The 21,598-nt window shown below is 40.8% G+C and overlaps 1 long non-coding RNA gene across 1 annotated transcript in view; it reads left to right on the top strand.

Moving 5' to 3' along the window:
- Positions 1–6,890: 6,890 nt before the first annotated feature.
- Positions 6,891–21,598, top strand: part of LOC107052791 — a 38,026-nt gene continuing 23,318 nt past the window's right edge. The window contains exon 1 of the long non-coding RNA XR_005857712.2: positions 6,891–7,142. This is a non-coding gene — a long non-coding RNA (uncharacterized LOC107052791). The remainder of the gene's footprint in view (positions 7,143–21,598) is intronic.

Genomic DNA, 21,598 nt, shown 5'->3' with positions numbered 1-21,598 from the left:
CATCAACTCCTGGGTCCATAAAGGACTACCTAAACTCATACTCTATGTCTGAGATTGTCCAACTCTTCTCGAACTCTGACAGTTTGGGGTCATGACCCTGTTCAGTGCTCACCACCCTCACGTAAAGAACTTTTCCCTAACATTTACCTGAACCTCCCTTGTAAGAACACAAAACTGAAATACAATGAAAAGGAATTTTTAACATTACGTGGACAAAGAGAAGCTTTATTGCAGAACAGGCTGCAGCTTTGGTCAGATAAAGATCTGACCTTTCAGTTCTGGGGGAATAATTCAGTGGATTGCTTTGTGGATGACCACATCAGACTGAAACTTTAAATGAAACCTGAAAAATTATAGCAAGAGATGTATTCAACTCAACAAGATTGTTTTGAATTTGCAAAACAAGCAACTCTGAGAACATGGTGAATCTTCTCGTCACTCATAGGTTATTTGACACACCAGACCAAAAAAGAGACAGCAAAATATCTCTAAAGAGTTCAGGAGCAGGAAAGCATGTGAATTTTGGCTCAGAGAAGACCAGCCCCAGGCATTCCTCATGCTGTGATGATCAATTCACTACCACAAACTAAATACCCAGGGAAAGATACACAGAAGATATCACTTGACAAGATTTTGGATGGAGATGATGGCGATAGCAACTCCAGCTTGAATGAGCTTTTCACAGAGCTAATGGACTTCACTGAAGCAGAAGAGATGAAGACTGCCTGCCCAAGGCAGTCCAGTTATTAACTTTACAGTAGATGCTGGTGCATGAGTTGTGATGTTGTTGAAAAGACGAGACACTGTGGTGAAAAATAAGTGTTTATCTATATTGCAAGATATATTTGAATTTTATATGTACAAAAAACAATAACCTGGAAATTGCAACACTTTTCAGACAGCACTGTGAAAATGAGTACAGGGTTAAAAGTATGTCAAGCTCTTAGTTTGCTGAAAATGTTTTTTGGTAAAAGGGAGGACTAAAATCCTTCAGGATATGCCTAAGGACGTATTTCAGGGGATAGAGAATCTTCCCACAGGCTACAGAAGACAGAGGATTTACTATAAGGCTGCTTTCTTCTGCCCTAATACTAAAGGAGGAGACTGATAGAAATATAGATATGTTTAGTAGTAAAGAGAATAAAGAAACTAATTCAGCAGAAATGAAAACTAAAATCCTCTCCCTATGTACAGACATGTAAGATGGGAACATTTTGTACTGCAACCAAGACGAAATGTGAATGAGTGTGGAAACACCATAGCTGATAACAAGGATTTTTTGTAGGTGAATGTTCCAATAGACAGAGTTGGAAGAAAAAGAGCATGCACTTATGCTTTTGGAATACAGCATGTCTTCAGAACACTGTATACTGAAATGCCTTACCAGAAACTACAACATAATTTCCTCTCTATACAGAGTGTTTACATTTATTTAGATGACATTTTGATTGGGGTAGCGAATTGGAAGTTCACAGTCAAAGGCTCCAGACTCCTGAAACTCAGGGCTGGAGTAAACTAATAAAAACACGTACCGTGGAGTAGGAATTATATATTTACTTGGGAGAAGTCAAGAGGTAGGTTACAGCCAGCCAGATCAGTACTAACTTGCCTATCCCAGCAAAGAAGGTGTAGAAGGATTTTTACACATACCTATGAATACAACCAAGCTCCTCAAATCACAGAATCACAGAATGGTGTAGGTTGAAAGGGATCTTAAAGATGGTCTAGTTCCGGCTCCTCTGCCATGGGAAGGGCTGCCACCCACTACATCAGCCTGCCCAGGGCCCCATCCAACCTCAGTCTAATGAGCACTTATTGCAACATTATCCAAAGGAGAAATTGAAGAATGATGTTTCCACATGCAGAACTTGTAGGCAATCTGTAATAACTAAATAAAACAATCAATACCCTTCTTTAGGTCATTAACAGTATACATGAGATGTGTGTATATAATAGTATTTTACCCAGAACCGACTGTGTCCCCAGTAGCCTCACTCATTCTGACTCCGCACTAAATAGTTCTCCCACCTCTGACACTCTTCTCCCACTCCAACTCTTCTTGCTCCTCCCTTATTCACCCTGGTTCTTCTTCACATCTAATTTTGTGAGAATGTACTACAATTTATTTTAGAGATACAATATCTTTTAGCACGAGAGTGGTGACTGAAAAGGCAGCAGCTCTGAATTACTGTGGTAATGAGTCTGAGACAGAGCTGGTTTGGCAACCTCCAAAACAAGTATTTCAGAGCAATATGGTTAAAAAAGGAGGTAACTGGCTGATAGAAATAGCAATTAGCTTCCAGAATTTCTGTTTGAGATTGAGATATTCTTAATGTTGGAGTCAAAAAGAAAAATTCCTTTTTTTTTTTTTTGGCTCCAACCTCTAGAAATATTTTTCTTTTCATGTTCCATTTTTTAATTTAAAAAAAAATTCTCCTTCTTTCCTTCTTCCTTGCTTGCTTTGTTTCCTTTGTTTTCTTTACCTTCTTTACAAAGCATAGGTTAAGTTTTGCATACTAACCCAAAGGGAGTATTTTTCTTTTCTGTATGCAGTCTCCAGAATATTTGCTGACTAGTCTCTAGAACATTTTGCTGACTACAGTCAGAGGTAGACATCATGCATGTCAATATGATTTTAAAAGTACCTTGTCTACTTTCAAGTGAAGCGTAGGCTAGAATTGCCACATTGAAAGTTTAAGCTAAGGAAGTATAGTAAATGCATAGATGATTAGCATACAGTGGCCAGGATAAATATAGTCAGGCATCTGAGCAATGTGTTGGAATCTCATTATGCCATCTAAGCACACCCTAAGAGATCCTGGCAAAATCACTCCTTAAGACACACTTGTCCTGTGGTAACGTTGTGAAGCTCACAATCTAACAAGCGTTGTAAGATATTTCTAGAACCTGGTATCTTTTCTGGTCATTTCAGTTGCCTATTTTTGTTTCCTTCTGAAATAAAGGGTTTCTTATTTTATCACAGAACTTCTTGTGAAGATTTATTATGAAAATCTTACTCTTTTCCCACTGTTTTTATATATGGAGCAAACCACATGCTTAGGTGGAAGGAAAAAATAACAGTGTCTGCATAGAGTATCTTAACTTTAGGCACGCTTCATGCCTGCCTAAACATTCACGTCCTTCTGCCCCACTGCAGTATGTTTATCAGTATCTACTTATCTAAATCCATCTTAAGTCACTGGGACTATTGGTTGTTATTTTCCCGGGTTTCCCCAGTATTTAATTTGCAGCAGTTATATAAATCCATTATTATACATAATTTTATCTGATTAATGATAAGTCTGCTAGGTGTTAACATTTAGCATTACAGGAGGCAGGAGCTCTTAAAAAATCTACCTTTCATCTAGGTCAAATTAATCTGACATATGTATATAACACTTCAGAAAAAGCTGACTCCGTGGAAGTTATCTTATGCAACCCCAACATGCAATCTGCATGACAAATCATGACTTTCCAAATATTACCTTGAGCTGACAATGCTAGGGAGACATTATGTTCCAGAATAAATCTAGGTTACACTGGGATTAGGTAAAGACAGATCCATTCTCTTCAACTTGTCACGGTTATCATAACTTTACGTACTCTGTTGACTAAACATTCCTCATATTTACACAATCAATCCCCTGTAAGTTTGTTGTGATTCATTATACACCTCTTACTTTCCCTCCCACTTCATTGCTTAAACAGGTAGTGCTTGTCAAAGGCCTGATCCAGAGGGCATAAGGCATTACTAAGATGCTGAGAATTTGAGGCCTCAGGTGAGTGGGAGAAGAAAACAATGTCCAAGAAGAGCAGTGAGTGGTGTAAAGGAAGACATACTGCAGGTCTGTAGCATCAGCAAAGGCTATGCAAAAATGTTAGAACCAAGCCTAGCTCTAGGTGGGAACACTCTGCTTCCATCAGCAGACACAGGCTTCCCGGGCCTTTCTCTTGCCTTGCCCTGCTGTGAGAAGACGCAACCTCCACAGGCTGGATTTGTCTCTCTTTCCCTCCTCATTACATGCCTCTGAACTTCTCTCCAAATTTCCGTCTTCCTGCTCCACCTTTTATTGATCTTGTGGCCAAATTCCTCGATAGTAGTTAAAAGATTTATCTGAGGCTTTGCTAAACCACCTGCTTTATGACAAAGGCCTCCCTGGGGGGCTGTTGCAGAGTTTGAAGCTGCACAAGAAGGATGTAGAGATCTTGGAACAGGTCCAGAGGAGGGTCACTGTGATGATCAGAGGGCTGGAGCACCTCTCCTTGAAGAAAGGTTGAGGGAACTGGGCTTATTTAGCTTGAAGAAGAGAAGGCTCTGGGGAGACCTCATTGCGGCCTTCCAATATTTGAAGGGAGCATGTAAACAGGAGGGAAAGTGGCTGTTTACGAGGGTGGATAATGATAGAACAAGGGGGAATGGTTTTAAACTGAGACAGGGGAGGTTTAGGTTGGATATTAGGAGGAATTTTTTCACACAGAGGGTGGTGACGCACTGGAACAGGTTGTCCAAGGAGGTTGTGGATGCCCCATCCCTGGAGGCATTCAAGGCCAGGCTGGATGTGGCTCTGGGCAACTTGGTCTAATGGTTGGTGACCCTGCACATAGCAGCAGGGTTGAAACTAGATGGCCATTATGGTCCTTTTCAACCCAGGTCATTCTATGATTCTATGATTCTATTTATTAAAAAAGGATTCAGTGAGGGACTGGCTTTTCTGTGTCTTGTAGGGAAGAGAGTAGTGTCAGTAGAATGAGTAGACTGGGAAAATAGTGACATGGTAACTATGAGGGATCCGGGTTGGTGTGACACTAGGCAAAGGGGGATCAGACAGGTAAAACATAATTTTGAACCTCAGAATACAAGGAAGACTTCTCAGCATGTTCTTCCTCATTATCCTGCTTATTGCAGGATGTCATCTGGGAGCTTGCATGAGATGAGAGTTTGGTGTATGATCTTTACAAAACACATGAAGGTATAGGGACTGTGCGGGGAATCAAGCTTCACAGAATACCTCTAGTGAAGGTGGGTGGCAGGAAAAAAAACTATATAGAAATCTCACAGATGACTGTGGAAGATGGCTGTGTGCAATATTTTTCAGATTGCAAATCTATAGGCAGTCAATCTGTTTGCAGGAGTTCAGCATTTTACCATTGACTCCATGGGAGAGGATCAAACTCCATTAATACATTAACACATCAATACAATGGATTGTTGAGTGTCACCAATACACCAGCAGACTGAAGGGCTTTGTTCTGAATGCTAAGGGCAAGTGGAGACTTAGGTTAGATATTAGGAAGAAATTCTTTACTCAGTGGGTAGTGAGGCCTTGGCAGTCTGCCCAGAGAATCTGAAGATGCCCCATCCCTGGAGGTGTTCAAAGCCAGGCTGAATGGCACTCTGGGCATCCTGATCTGGTGGGTGGCAACCCCCATGGCAGGGGGTTGGGACTAGATGATTGTTGAGGTCCCCTTCAACCTAAGTCATTCTATGATTCTATGATTCCATGATTACATGAATATGGCTTAGGAGACTGAATCCTATGAGTGTTGGCCAGACGAAGAGCAAACCTTGAAGGGTTTCTAGTGATATGAGGTCTACTTTAAGGTACTCTAAGGTGATGGGAAGTTAAAAAATAACATAGATCTGTGTAGTCTGCTTGTTGTTCTGAAACCCTTTTGTCTCTACTTTGTTCCTGGTGCTAAACAAACAACAGTTTACTGAAGTAGTTTTCTGATCACTGCATAAGCCATTGATCATAGCCTCCTCCAGGGAGGCCTTGTAGGCTCAGGTGCTCAGTCAGATCTTGGGCTGACATCCAAGCTTGGATCCAGCTTCTGAGTAGCAGTTGAGCTTGAGCCCATGGGCTGAAGGATGCAGAGGGAAAGCTCATACCATGACAGAGCCAAAGAGGGATTCATTGTGATCCACTGGAATGGAGGATTGCATTATGAACTTTAAAATGCAACATGTGCTGCTGCTGATTGGACTGCTCCTGTAAGTGTTTAAAATACTAGCACTTAGTATTGTACACGTAGTTATTAATTAATAATATGCATTTATATAGCACCATAAATGTCCATGGCACTTTACAGATAACGATATTCCTAACAGTCAGGAATATTAAGCTTAAGCACCTGGAAGACAGCCAAATGATATAAACAGCTATAAAGTCTAGCGTTGCTATTTGAAATTTGGTTAGGTCCTTATGAATCGTCTTCTGAACAGAACTCACTGAGGGTAGTGCCTGCATTATTCCCATAACTGGGACATTTGGCTAACTAAAGTGAATGTATACAAATACACTTGAGACATAGCTTTTAATGGAATCACGGATGAGTATGAGCTACGCTGACTGAACTTTGCTACAACCCTTGTGCATAGCAGGAGAAATAACAGTTCAGCGGGGAGCACTCATCTCTAGTGGCGAATGCAAGTTTGAAAGAATGGGGGAGAAAAATTATCTACTTACTGTCTCTTGTGGTGCTTTGGACATACATGCTATTCTGTGCAAAAGATCTGTCCAAGAGAAAATAAGGTCTGGTGAGAGGAAAACTAACTTTCTAAACACCACTGAGCCAGAAAAAGAGTGTATACTGATCAAAACACTGGATTAGCCAGGAAGTGCAACTTTCTGCTACTGCCTGTGTTCCCTGGCGTGAAGGAATCTAAAGAAAGAACAGGAACAAGATGGATGCATACATTTTTGGCAAGAACAGTAGCTAGCTCTGGCTTAACGACCTTAGACAACCTGGGGCATAGGAGTGAAGCAGGTTTAATTAGGCGGAAGGTCTAAGGAACTGGGGAGATATGGCACTACACAGAGATACTGCTTTTCTGAGTTCTAAGAGGCTCATTACAAGAGAAATACTTGTCCTCTGCCAAGCCCAAAGGGGAAAGGTCTTAGCACCATGGGTGGAGTCTCACTCTCCCCACAGGTGGCAAATATGCAGCACCTTCATGATGTCTGTGCAAGTTCCTTACCAGACACACACACTCAAATCACATGGAAAGCGGTGAGCTGGTTGCTCCTGTCCACACTTTTGCACTTCAGAGGGGAGAGACCTGCTGAATGCAGCATAGAGCATACCCTGAATTGTCTTCTTCCTCCCTCCTGCAGCAAAACTGCCAAGTCTGTGCTGGCTTGGTAAGCTCCTGGAAAAGATTTCTTTGGTGAGCAGTACTTGTCCCTAAAGAACAGCAAAAGTGGGAGAGCTCGTCTTTCCCATTACTTCCATAAAAAAGAGAGCTTTGTTCCTTCTGCCTGGCTGAAGGGCAGACTAGCATTGCACCATCATTGCTGGTGGCTCATGAGCTGTGTGCTGAAGTATTTCTCTCTTGCTACCACCTATTTTAACCCTTGCGCTAGATTTTTTTTCCTGTTTTCTGCAGAGTGGTGTTTCTCTTTTCTCACTGCATCTCCTTAGAGTGTTTATTTTAGAGAGCTGTTTTGAAACCAGAATTAAGAATGAATTATTCTGTGCTCATTGTGCTTATGATTTTCAGAGGTGGATGGTCTAGCATACATGGAAAGCTGGCCAAGAAATTTAATGAGCTTCAGTGGAAGCAAAGATAACTGAATGTTAATGGAGAAAATCAGTGAGAGCGTTCCTCCATGCTCTGCCAGGTTTAAAGACAGTATTACAGAAGAGCATTTTCTCCATATGAAAGTAAACAGACTATGTCTCACCCTGCTTAGCAGATCAGAGGGAACTTAAAAGGGGAAGTGAAGGGCTCTGGCCCCACAGAATGTGGAACTGGGTGCCCATTCCAAGCACAAACCAAAGGAGACTCAGTCAATAGATTCCTCACATCATTTTAAAGCTTACATCTCCACCTTGTAGAAGTCTAAAATTTCTGACTGAGTTTTCTTACCTTCTGGGTTGGGACTGACTGTGAACCTCATGAGATGACTTGCTCATGTGCATTCCAGTGGTTTAAGTAACCATTTTTAAAGTCTTTTGAGGTCAGAGCAAGAATTCCAAGTCTTTTGAGGTTCTACCTCTATAAGGCAATTTTTAAAGAGTAGAAAATTCCCATTTGTATTCTGTCTTTACATTCTGCTTCAATTCAATCTTCAGGTTCAAGTCCCAAGCCCACATGAAGGGCTTGAAATACCTTTCTTGTCTAAAAAAGGATTATGCAAAGGTATTATTTCCTTACCTTCCAAATCTGGTTCCATGCATGTTCACACTGATGATTGTTTACTTTATTAGATACAAATGAAGTGGTTGTTGTTTACTGTGTTGCCCGCCTTGTGTTCCTGCTGCTCCTGATGCAAACTTAGTGGAACACACTGGATTTTACTCTGGATCCCATCTCATGAGCAGGGTATGTAATTGAACTTGTGGAGTTGCTTTGCAGGACTCTTGTTCTTCTCATACTGGCGGCTCATTCTGTGCTCTGCACAGCGTATTTCTGCCTTCTTGTAGGGTGTACACTACACCCAAGCAGAGGGCACGTGGCTAAAACAGAAGATCCAAGAAATCATGCAGATGAATATTTAACCTCAGGGGTTATATAAGTATTTGGTGTAAGTCTCTTTGTGCTTGTATATTAAGGATCTAACACAATTTGAACTAACATCCCTGTATCTTTGAAAAGCATAATAAAGCAATGGTCACTTTTAAAAACCTAAGATAGAGAAAATAAATGGCTTAAATTATAAACAAAATACCTTTCAATGATGCATTGATAAGAAGAAACTGGTATTACAGCTCTTTGGGAAATAAGTATCATTCCCAGTAGTGATATTTTGCATATTTTAGTCAGGACTGGGAACCACAGGCGATACAGTGCTTTCCTGTCAAGACTTGATCGTAGAATTTGTACATGGTGAAAGCATGCCAAACCCTACCCATATTAACTGTTTGACTATTCCTACAGGCCCATACATATAATCTATGTGGTTGCAAAACAGGAAGAGTTGCATGACAAAGAACATATTGTTAAATTAAAGAGTTTTGCAGTTATTGCCTGCAGTATGCAGGGAAAAAAAAAAAAAAACAAAAAAAAACAAAACACAAAACATAGCAAGAGATTGTGAATGCGTATATATAAAGTTGAAAGAAAAGAGAATGCCGAGTTCAAGGAACTCACTGAGTTCCTGCTTCTGACGCAGAGAAAGTAAATGAACAGCTGGTTTAAGCTACTGCTTTCCTAACTGAACAGCATAGTGTTTACTTTATTAGTTGGCAGCATGAATTGATTTAAAACAAAATACCCAACAAAGGAAGGTCCAACATTGTTTGATGTTGCACCTGATTTTTGCCCCCCAGCTGCAGTGATAGAATAATCTTTCACTCCTGCATGGTGGCTGAATGTGTTCATATATCCCATTTCATATCTTCTTGCATATGGATGTCTCTAGCTGTATACTAGCTGTACCTGTAGAAACCAATATGTCAGTTGTATTTCCAGTATGCTTTGAAGCAAAAATGTGATCTGATCAAACAGTCCATTGTTTCTAGATCTGTGACTGTATCCAATTTATGTTAGTATTTTGCTGGCTTTGAAGTAGTTTTCTGCATAGTATTTCCTGTAACTGTTAGAGTTTTGTCTGCCTGCCTGTTTTTGGCATTAAGCAAGCAGAAGATTTAGCAAGTAGGGATGAGCTTAATTCCTGTTGCTGTGCTGAGAGATATTTCTGCTTTGCCCTAGCCTTGTGACAGAGTCAAAGTTTCTGTTTGTCTTGGTTCTCAGCTCCTTCCAAACTTGGACTTCAGTGGGATTGGACATCAATTTGGACATCAGTTTTCCTGATGCACTGGCAAATGTTTCAGTAGTCAGCAGGAAGCACAGTTCAATCTAGATACCTCATTATCCACTTCTTCCTTCCTTCCTTCCTTCCTTCCTTCCCTCCTCCCTTCCTCCCTTCCTTCCTTCCTTCCACCCTTCCTCCCTTCCTCCCTTCCTTCCTTCCTTCTCTCCTCTCTCCCACCTTTCCTCCCTTCCTCCTGTCCTCCCTTCCATCCTGTTGTATTTGGATATAGTTACTGTTTGTGGGTGTTAATCTCCTTGTATGTTCCAGTTGACTTACAAAGAATCTCAAGAATGGACATGCTGGTCTACAGTGTGACAAAAGGAAGTTTTATTTAAGGACAGATTACATGACTGCAGCATTTGTAGGAAGGAAAGAGAAGAATTAAGACAAGAACACAAATTACAATTTGATGTTGTATGATTTGATTTAAGGAAGCAGTGATAGTAGTCTGAGATCTCAAAGATCTGTCCTTCCTATTTTGTGAATTCTCATAATTCTTAGAGACAACGGGAATATGAAGAAATCTCCAGACAGCTAGATAGGCCAAAGCAACCTTTTGGGTTATCAGAATTTGTAGCAGAAAGGGAAGTATATGAGAATATTTCATTTCCAGAGAAGTGAAGTGGTTCAGGGCTAAGATATTTGGACTTCTGTAAACATCTAAATATAGTGTGAAATGAGAACTACTTTCAGTAGAGAAAAGATGACAAAGAAATTACAAAAGATTCAAAATGCACAAGAAATTAGGCAAGGATGAAACATGCTGAAAAGGGATTTAATGGTCTAAGCAACTTGATCCAATTTTGATACTAGTGCTACTTTGAACAGGGGCCTAAGGAATCTCCAGAGAACCCTTCCAACCTGAATTCTTCTATGTACTTGTCATCTGGCTCTATGAGAAGAGGGTACTTATGTGAGCCATCAGAGAATGCTCTTGACACACATTGCCAAGTTTCTAATTAGTAATGTTCACACAGAGAAAGTGTGCAAATGAAATCGGGTGGTGACACAAAGATGAGAGCCATCACCAGTATAGTAGAGGATCAGAACATGGGAGGCAATGAAGGATTTTGATAATGGAAAGGAATATGTGTCTAACTGTATGAGATGCAAGTTCATGTCCTTAGAGAGGAACCACAAGAATTTTCACAATAAACTGTATCCACATCTATTGAAAGAGGTAGAAAACAGAAAGAGTAGCGTGCACTAGTCAGTCACAAGCCAATTAGGTATCACTGCTGTGATTTGGCTGTAAATGAGCAAATGCTATGTATCAGATATGATATTTAGAGTAGTGAGAAAGAAGTCCTGATACCATTGTTTTCAAAAATCAAAATCAAATCAAATCAAAACAAACAACAACAACAAAATTAACCAAACCTAAAAACAAAGCAGAAGTGGGAGTAACAGAAAATTCAGATGCTTCAACTAAAGCCAATTTTGAGGTTGAAAATGAAAGGACATCACTGAAAAACGTACAGAATTTGCCTTCATTGTAGGATAATGAAGAGATTTTAGGACAGCCTGAACACTTGGGATAGCACAACCCCAGCTCTATCTGTAGAATGCGGGACAAGAGACTGGAGAGCAGCCTTCTGGAAAAGGATCTGGGGATTCTGGTTGACAGTTGAACCTGAGTCAGCAGTGTTCCTGGAAGCCAAAATGGCCAGCTGTGCCCATCACTGTCACCAGGTGTGGGGAAGGATTGTCCCACTCTGCTCTGCACTATGCGGTTTCACCTCGAGAACCAGGTGCAGTTTTGGGTGCATTGTAAGGACATAAAACATAAAGAACATCTGAAGGAGGAGTATAAAGATGGTGAAGGATCTGAAGGGCAAGATGTATTAAGAGCGGCTGGGTTTGTTCAGCCCAGAGCAGAGGAGCTGAGGGGAGGCCTCATGGCACCTGCAGCTCCTCACAGGGAGTGGAGGGGCAGCGCTGAGCTCTGCTGTCTGTGACAGCAGAGACAGCATGGAGCTGTGCCAGGGGAGGGTCAGGCAGGGGCTAGGAAAAGGTTCTTCACCAGAGAGGGATGGAATGGCCTTCCCAAGGCAGTGGGCACAATCCACTGAAGTTCAATAAGTGTCTGGACAATGCTCTCAAACACCGGATGATCCTGTGTGGAGCCAGGACGTGTTGGACGTGATGATACTTATGGGTTCCTTACAATTCAGGATATTCTGATTCTATGATTCTGCCTCTCACTGTGAATAGCAAGAGCAAAAACTTTGAGCTTCAAGCTGACCTTGTCAGAGAGAATTTTTGAGTGTGGGTTGTTGTGATACTAGAGATCATTTCTGATGATCCAGGAGATCCCTTAGGGCCCTGACTGCATTAAAAGAGCTTAAGAGGTCCAACTTCACCTGGGACTTCTACCTAGAGCCTTTGCCCATCAACCCAAGAATTCTGTTTGAGTTCAGGTCTGGATCTTCAACATCTACCTGAGTAATACCATACATTTACCTAGATGGAGCTTGGACCTACCTTGCAGTTAAATTTCCTTTTGTTCTTGACTTGGCATTGGGTTAGAATTTGAACCTGATTCATTCCTTACCCTAAATGGGACTGTTAATGGACCCTGCTACCAGCACCTGGCTCTGCCTGATGTATTGGTGTTGTGGGCAAGGGCACAAACTCTGCCAGCATTACCCTCTGATCCTGACTCATCACCCCACATGGAGTACTCTTGCTCTTGCTAGTCACTGACATCATATTGTTGCTATGTTCATGTGTTCTTTTTTAGTATGGTTAAATTCTAAAACAATACAGCAATACTGATATTAATAGTCAAGCCTATTAATGCTCCAGAAAGGATGTCTTAGTGATTCGCCATCCCTACTTCACCGCTGTCAGAGTGAATTTAAAAGGGTTACATGAGGTGACTGTAAGTAAAGAACTCAAAACCAAAACTCCCCCAGCCATGAGACTATCTGTGTTCCATTCAGAAAGCCTCACTGCCTGAACAGTGGATAGCATGCAGGATTTACATGTTCTTAGATAATGACAGTGTATTAGACTTCACCTGCAGCACTTTTCTATCTGAAATAATTATATGTCATGACAGTGTGAGCTTTCCTTTCCCCTACCTGGTATTTTGCTGTACCACGTTTGACATTGTCACACTGAATTATATCATGATATGGCATGTCAATACCATGTCCTGAAATAACAGGATAAAGAGAACCGGTCAAAATACAAACAAGTTCTGGAAAAGTAAAATGATGTACTTTCATTTATTAACAGATTGATCTATTTGTTAGAAGCAGGAATTTCACCAACATCAAAACAGCAGATAGTAGTCAGCTAACATCTAACTGTCATGGGATGTGGTTTTATCCTAACTGCAGTTTATTTTTAAAACTTTGAATGCATTCAAATACATTCAAGTATTGTTGTATCTGATCCATAGCTGCAATGACTAGCTATTGACCAAAAATGTCTACAACTCAAAGATTCAAAAAGAAGTCAGTCGTAAGTGATCTCAGGTGCAAGTAGCCAAACTGAGCAGAGCAGTGGGTTTCCAAGCTCACAGTCCATGAGAAGATTTTGGAGTTAACAGTGTCCACTGTAACTCAAATGAAAAACCCAGACAACTTAGAATCCAACTTCGCATTCCTGATTCATCTGCTAATTCACAAAAGTTATCTTATCTTAAGCACTGATATTATATCATGTGTGAATGAGTAACAACCCTACAGCCAGACCAGAATTGATTTCAAAACCTGGATTCTAATTTTCATCAGGGATGGATTATTTAGTCACAGCATTCACATTTGAATTTCTACCATATAGTCTACACCATAAACTCAAATATATTTCAAGTCCAAGTCCAAGTCTATTATGAGTATTATTGTGCATAGTGAAATACCCTGATGGACTGCACATTAATATAGTACGAATCAGATTAAGATCAGTCTGAACTATGCTCACAGATTGAAATTAATTAGCAATTATTTGGATCAAAGAATAATGTAGTCAAAGGAATGTAGTCTTCCAAAATTGTACATCCAAGTGAAGACTTGTCATTGTTGGATGATTGATGAGTTTTAACATTTCTTTTAATTTCTTCTAGGAAATACATCTGAAGCATTCATCACTTCACATAGCCCATATTCTACTATGTACATGTACAACAATGTTCTAGGCATTTATTAGAATGAGAGAGCCCAACTAGCCTCTCCTGTTTCACAGACTTATGATGTTTGTGTGACAAACTTGAAACTTCAACCAGGATAACCTGTTTTAAGGAATGTGGAGAAACACAACTATTTCAGTGTTCTCCTGTTCTTCTGTTTACTGAACAGAGGAATGATCCTGATTTACAAAAGAAAAGAACCATTTTAGATTTGTATCTATTTCCTTCATTTATTTTGTCTCCCGGACTGTCTATAACCTTCTCCAATATTACCTCTTAAACAGTATGCGGGATTCCGAGTGGCTTGGGTACAAACCTATAAGAAAAGTACAAATCTTGCCTAAATTTCATCTTTAGAAGATATCTACTGAGACTGTTGCAGACAGATAAAAGCAAGTTCTTTAGCCAGCAGAGCGTGAATCAGCTGTGGTCCCAAAGATGCCTAACAATATTAGCTTGGAGCTGAGTCCAAGCTTACCTTGGGCTTGGCCAGACACAACTGAAGCAAGTCGGTTTTTGATGGTATTGGACAATGAATATGTAATTATACTGAACTACCCTCTTGCGTCAGGTTCTCCCCTCATTTACACCAGTCCAGCTTCATGGCAATCAGCAGCTTTGAAGTGGTAAAATAAGCATTTGGCTTAGTTCCGGAGTTTTATGCAAATATCCTATGTAACATCAAAAAGGAAATATAAAGAGAAGGTGGAATAGCACTTAGAAATCAAGACCATCAAATGTCTGTTTGCTATTGAAGTAGGTAGTACTGCTGAACAATAGCTGCAGTTGATCAGCAAGGAAAGTTTTCCTTAAAAGGTAACCCAGAGTCTGAAGTTCAAAGAAGCCATTCAAATTTTCAAGTGTTTACTATCGAAGACTAAATGCAGAAGTTTGAGTGCTTGAAAAAGTTGCTATGATTTGAAGTAAAGGATAAAATCTATTTTCAAACTAGCACAAACATCAAATATAAGTGTTACAAAGTTGAGATTACTGGGTACCTAATCCATCAGGGTGATTCATAGCATCTAAGTTTGAGCACCTTGGATTCAATGTAGGTCACTGAAAGAGGAGTATATTAGCAATATAGTGAGTTTACTGAACGTTTACAGGCATGATTCATTTCTGAGTGGACTGAGAGGACATATGGCTAACTTCTGGGAAGCAGTAGGCAAAGGTATATGTCTGGACAGGCACCAGAATCTGGTCTTCAAATGTCCTCATGCAAGTAGGAGTCAGAACTGTAAGTATTGTTTTGATGCTGTTGGTATTAGGCATAGTCTGAGCACATCTAACAAATCTGGCCTCTCTGAAGTAGTGTGTCAGAGCCTTGTAGTCTGTCTCTGAATTACAATAATTTAGTTGCCTACCACAGCAAACCTGGCTGCTCCTGAGCACTTGTACCAGCAGAGATTGAAGCACCTCAGTGACTCCGAATAGTAGAACTTGACTAGATTATTGCTACCTCTAATATCTCACAGTCCTGAATACCTGTCCAAGTCACCTCTTGGACTGGGAGGCTGTTTTCACAGCTGGCCTAAATTCATTGCAATACCCTACACCTACTTGGTGGAGAGTAAGAAGGAGTGATTCAGCCAACGAAAGCAAGGTTCAGTGAAGGAAGTTGCTGGGAAACACCAGTGGGAAAAGAAACACAATGACTTAGGTTCAAGTGAGGTGACTGAACATGGCTCTAGGGCACCCAAATTCCACCAAAGACAGACATTGCCACAGTCCTCTGGCTGGCAGTGGTGGTACATTTCTATACCTTAAAAGGTGTAGAGCTCTGGGCACTGAGCTCATGGGCACTGCATCATGTGTGTTAATAGGGTGAGGGAACTAGTGTTGGACTTGCAGTGACCCTAGCCAGAGGGTAACACTGGGTTGGATGTATTCTTCCCTCCTGCCTACGTACTGGATAGTTTTACTTGACACCAAACACAACCAGAAAGGAACCCCCGCAGTCCAGGGTGTGAGGCAATTAGACAAGTTGTTTCTCCTAAAATTGGATTTGATTATACAGGCCGTTTCCATCCCTTCAGAGCTTGTGCTTGAGAATTAATATGGTAATTATTGATCTCTTTTGTGTACTATGAAAAAGGATGTTCTGCACCTCAGAAGTGGATTTGTTCTGATGACACATAAACAAAACCCTGGAGGGAAGAAGGTAAGGCATAAAGAGGTGTTGACAAGATGTACACCATTTGGTTATGCAAACACAGATGTGGTAAAGGGCAAAGAGCAACGATTTTGCAAAAGTTAAAAGTGTGGGAACGCTGGCGGTTGCTCTTTAATGATTATAACACAAAGGAATGCTGGCAACTTTTCCCATTGACTTTACATGAGTAATAAGATATACTATTGGAAATCTCCTTTAACGTACCAGCTTTTTATTTGAAACTTTAAACCCCTCACTGATACATGTAAAGCTTCCTGTGAACCAGTGTGGTGGTCCTAATACTACTGGAGAATTTCTGCTTGCAGATACAGTGCATCGCTGTTGGCAGATGAGGCCCATCGTGTGCTTCCCTACTCATTTACAAGCAAGCTGTGATTAGGATTATAAAAATGAGAAGGAAGTCTCTAGGTAAGCTTGTCAAAAGAATGATTTATGTAGCCTCCCTTCCATGGGTTCCTAGTTTGACATATTTGCCTTGCTCTTTCCTTCTACAAACTAAGTCCTTTGAAAGAGTATTTCCAGGCTGACATATAGAGCTTTCCAGCATATCTCTGGTGCCAGCAACTCATGCAGTTGGGTCCATAGTACAATATCTGTGTTTCAGGGAAAAAAAAAAAAAAAAAAAAAAGGCATTATTTTCCTCTTAAGTTTGTGTGTTTTGCTGCAGAGTTCAGAGCAGTTGTGTGTCCCAGCTCTCACAAATGAGAAAGGTTGTTTGTCAGGCAAAAGATCACTCTGCCGTCACTCAAACACATTCCTCATCTATTGATTTCTACCTCTTCAGTCAGGTCACAGACTGGCATTTTTTGCAGACCCCATCAGATTTGCACAACCCTTTTTTATGGCTCTTGACCTTACATGCCCTAAAGCACTGGTGAGCTAAATATGGGCCCTGAACACAAGAAAAGTCTTTGAAAATAATAGTGTATGTGGGTATAGATGGCAGTACTAACAGAGGGAGGGGACCTGGGGGAACAAATGCTTTTTTTTTTAATGACTTACCCACTGCAATGAGTAGGTAACAGTCTTTGCTGTAGACCTTCCTTCTGCTGAGGAATAGACGGATTAGTTTAGAAAAGCTTATCTTTAAGCCACTTGAGAGGCTTAAGATTTTTCTTTCCCATTTTTTCTGTGTATATTCCCAAATTCCAGCTCAATAATTCAAGCTAGGACACGCAAGGAGCATGTTCCTTGAAGTATGCTCACAATTGTGTATGCTGTCAGCAAGTGAAAATCATTCCATTGCTACATCATGCAGGCAGGGATCTGAGACACAAGCAGAAAGCCTTCTGTGCTCCTTGCTTTCTAACTTTTCTTTGGATTTGGGCAGAAGTTTATCTTCTCTGCTTTGCCCTGTAGTACACAGAGACATCTAGTGGCTGAATAATCCTGAAGGGAGGAGTCCCGGAATATGAACTACAAAAAGGGAGAAGAGATGCTTCTTCTCAGGAGAGATTTAGCATGTTCTAAGAGCTGGCATGTTCTCTGTGGACATCTTCTGGGTGTTTTCTAGGGTTCAGACCCTACTTTGCTAATGCTGAAGAAAGCAATACCATTTTCATATATTCATACCTGTTAAATTTGTTTTTTTCCTTCTTACTAAGCCAGGCCTTTGAGAAAGGTCTGTCAAATGTACTGTTTGGACACCAAACATACATAAAGATTGGAGGCAGATTTTGGTTGCACATTCAGTGTCTTGGTATTCATTCTTTCACTTCTCACAGGCTGTGTTCTACACAAAGGATTAACCCATGAGAAGGCTTACATATGGTCAGTCCTCTGGTTTGCTCCTTTCCCTTCTCCTTACTGGGTGCTGTTGATGCTATGGGCCAGGCTCAGAGCCCTCACTGTGGCACTTCAGAAGAGCTGAGATGTCCCCTGGTCCGCTGCTGACCTCTTTGCCACATCCCCTGTACTTTTCCTCTTGTCTTTCTCTCTCTTTACTGCCAGGAGTTGGACTTGATGATCCTTATGGGTCTCTTCCAACATGTGATATTCTATGATCCCATGATTCACTACACATCATGGCTTCAGACTATACCTGAGCTTATATTAGCAGAAGAGCCAGAACTGGAGCTTAGGCTCAAATCCACGCTATGCTGCCTGCACAGGAGTGGACATTTCCTATAAGTCTCTGCCCCAGAATGGTTCCAAACTGGGTAGTGCAGAAATCAGGAGATGATGAATAGATGCTCTGAGAGCTTAAATTTTTTTAATGGAGTGGTTTCTGTAAAAGCAGTAGGGGAAAACCCAGTGGTAGATTGTCTTTCCTGTTTCTTTCTTTCACACATTGAAAGAATGATTTTCAGTTACTAATAAAATTCCTAACATGATTGTTCTTAAAGAGCTGTGAGTCTCTGTGACTAACCACAGGGCAGAGTTGAGCCAACAAAGCTTTAATGTTAAAACTCTGAAGGCTTTTCTCATGAAGATCCAGGTAAAGAGATTTTCATCAGGCTATGGGCTGTACATACTTCTGAAATGCAGAATCTCAGCTAAAAAATAAGGATTCAAATTTCTTTATGAGACCCTTATAAATGCTTCCCCAGCACTAGTTAGGCCCTAGTTTGCCCTTTTTAGAGGTGGTTCTTAAGGTTATATATATAATGTTTTTTAATGAAAGATACTAAGACATCTCTTGAGACATTTTTTTAATAGAAACTTCCATTTGACTCTGTATCCTTGTAAGTTGTGACTTGGCTTCTTTGTTTGCAGCATGGTTAATCCTAATGAGGCAAGCACAACAATTTGCTGAGCAGAGATATATGCTTATCAGATCCAATTACCAAGCTGATTTTCTTTTATAATTATTTATTCTGACTTCAGTGGATGAAGCAATGAGAAAACATTTAAACCCAGAGCTTTTATCAAGAAGACACAATCTCACACTCCTGCGTACCGCTGAAAGCTTACCTACATGGAAATGTCCAACACAGTTGTATGGTTGTCCCAGTATATCCTGCCAGCTAAACTTCCCATGCCCTTCCTATCTCAAGGTAAATGTCCTGGTTTAAATTATATTGAGATGATCTCTGTAGAAAAGAGGTATTCTTATATGGGGACAGAAATGTCCATAGAGGGAGAATTTTATTGGCAAAGCTAAGCTAGTATAATTATACTGGCATAATTACACTGGTAATTTTTCCTGTGTATACAAGCTATGAGTCTCAAATTGTGCTTCACTAGCAGAAGAGCCTCCTTTGTTGGAGAGATTCTTTAGATCTGAATCAGGACATTAATAAGTGCTTCTACACTCAAGTCAATGCCTTCAACTTTATAATGAATTTTACTCTTTACCTCCCAGACAATACCAAACTCTTTTATACATATAACAGACTGAATAAAAACCCATCCTCTGCTGACAGACAGGCAGGTATAGCAGTTACTGTACAGTATAATCATCATCTTGGTTGCATGGTCTTATGGAGAAGGAAATCTAGTGGGAATCAGCAAACATGGAAATACCTTCAGACAGCAATATGAGTGGATCTGGTTATTTGCATTTCTATTTATTCTCCCACTTGGTGTTTCCATACCATACTTTGTTTCCTACTAATGACATTTCTCTTCAAATGAGGGCCACTATGTGTAATTTGTAATACATATAAAGGTAATAACTGTGAATAACAGCTTATGAGAAGAGATAAAGGCATATACAGTAGACATGCAAAATGGCATAAGCCATTGGGATAGAAATATCTTTAGTGACAATGAGTCATCAGGACCACAGTGTGCTGCCTCATGTGAAAGATAACCATGTCAGTTGGATGAGGCTGTTAATACAGCCACAGCCTTTGCTAAATTTAAAGTCATACAAATTTATCAATTGAACTGAAGTCTGAGAGTGGCAAAATGAAAGGCTTAAATAATCATTAGAGAAAAGAAGCTAAGCAAATATAGCAATTATATTTTCTATCAAAATGTGTGAAGTCAGCAACTAGTGGGTTTTCTCTATTGGTGATTTTTGCAGAATGAAATGAATTAGAAGTTACCACAGATGTCACAGAATCACAGAAAAACTGACTGGAGTTAATTTGGACCAGCTTCCCTCCCCAGTGCAGGAATATTGCCAACACTCCTTGCCTTACTGTCTAGCCATGCCATGAAAATCCCCGAGGATGGTGATTTTACACCATCTCTGGGTGCTTGCTTCAGTAAAGTTTTTCCTTATATCCAGACTGAACCTCAAGCTACATCTTGTAGCTTTTGCCCATCATTATACCATCTGCCACTACTGAGAAGTTTGGCCACATCATCTTTATTGATTTTTTTCATATTGCTGAATACGCACAGGCAGTGGAAGCTGGAACAGGTAACCTGGGACAATAATAGGGATGTCGCTAGGCTTTGTAAGGATAGGATCAGGAAGACCAAGGCTCAGCTGGAACTAGACTTGGCAAGGAGTATAAAGAAGGATAAGAAAGGCTTCTATAAGTACATCAACTGGAAATGGAAAGTCCAAGGGGGCTTAGCCTCCCTAGTGAGAAATACATGGAGGCAACAGACATGAGGAATGTATTCACTTAACAATGTTTTAACAACAACAACATTTTTTTGCCTCAGTCTTCACTACTGACTGCTCTACACATAGCGGATGGTTCAGAAGGTGGGAACTGAGGGAGCATTGCCCTTCATGCTGTAAGCAAAGATCAGGTTTGTGACTGCCTGAGGAACTTGAACATCCATAAGTCTATGGGTCACAAAGAGTTGCATCCATAGTCCTGAGAGAATTGGTTGATGTAGTCGTCAAGCCACTCTCGATGATATTTGAGAAGTCCAGGTTGTCAGGTAAAGTCTTTGTTGACTGGAAAAAAGGCAGTGTCACACCCATTTTTAAACAGGGTAGAAAGGATGACCCAGGAAACTACCAACCTGTTAACCTCACCTCTGAGATGGGAAAGATCATGGAACAGATCCTCCTGGAAGCTATGCTAAGGCATATAGAAGAGAGGGAGGTGATATAGGAAAACCAGCACGGCTTTACCAAGGGCAGGTCCTGCCTGACCAATCTAGAGGACTTCTATGATGGTGTCACTGTATCAATGGACAACGGAGAGCCACTGATGTTGTCTTTCTTGACTTCAATAATGCCTTTGACACAGTCTCCTAAAACACCCTTCTCTTCAAGTTTGAAAAATACAGATTTGATGGGGGAACTGTTCAATGGAAGAACTGGATGCAGGATCAAGTTCAGAGAGTGGTGGTCAATGACTCAGTGTCTGGATGGAGATTGGTGACAAGTGGCATTCCCCAGGGGGAACGAATACTCTTTAATATCTCTTTAGTGGCATTGGCAGTATGGTCGAGTGCATCCTCACCAACTTTGCTGATGACACCAAGCTGTGGGGTGCAGTTGACACACCAGAGGGATGGGATGCCATCCAGATGGACCTAGACAGGCTTGAGCAGTGGTCCAGGAGAAGCTCATGAGATTCAACAAATCCAAGTGCAAGGTCTTGCACCTGGATCATAGCAATCCCTGCTATCAGTAAAAACTGGGATGTGTAAGGACAGAGTGCAGCACTGCAA

The sequence above is a fragment of the Gallus gallus genome, chromosome 2 (genome assembly GCF_016699485.2).
Source record: "Gallus gallus isolate bGalGal1 chromosome 2, bGalGal1.mat.broiler.GRCg7b, whole genome shotgun sequence".
In the NCBI taxonomy this organism is placed as follows: Eukaryota; Metazoa; Chordata; class Aves; order Galliformes; family Phasianidae; genus Gallus; species Gallus gallus.
This window is presented reverse-complemented; position numbering and strand designations above follow the sequence as displayed.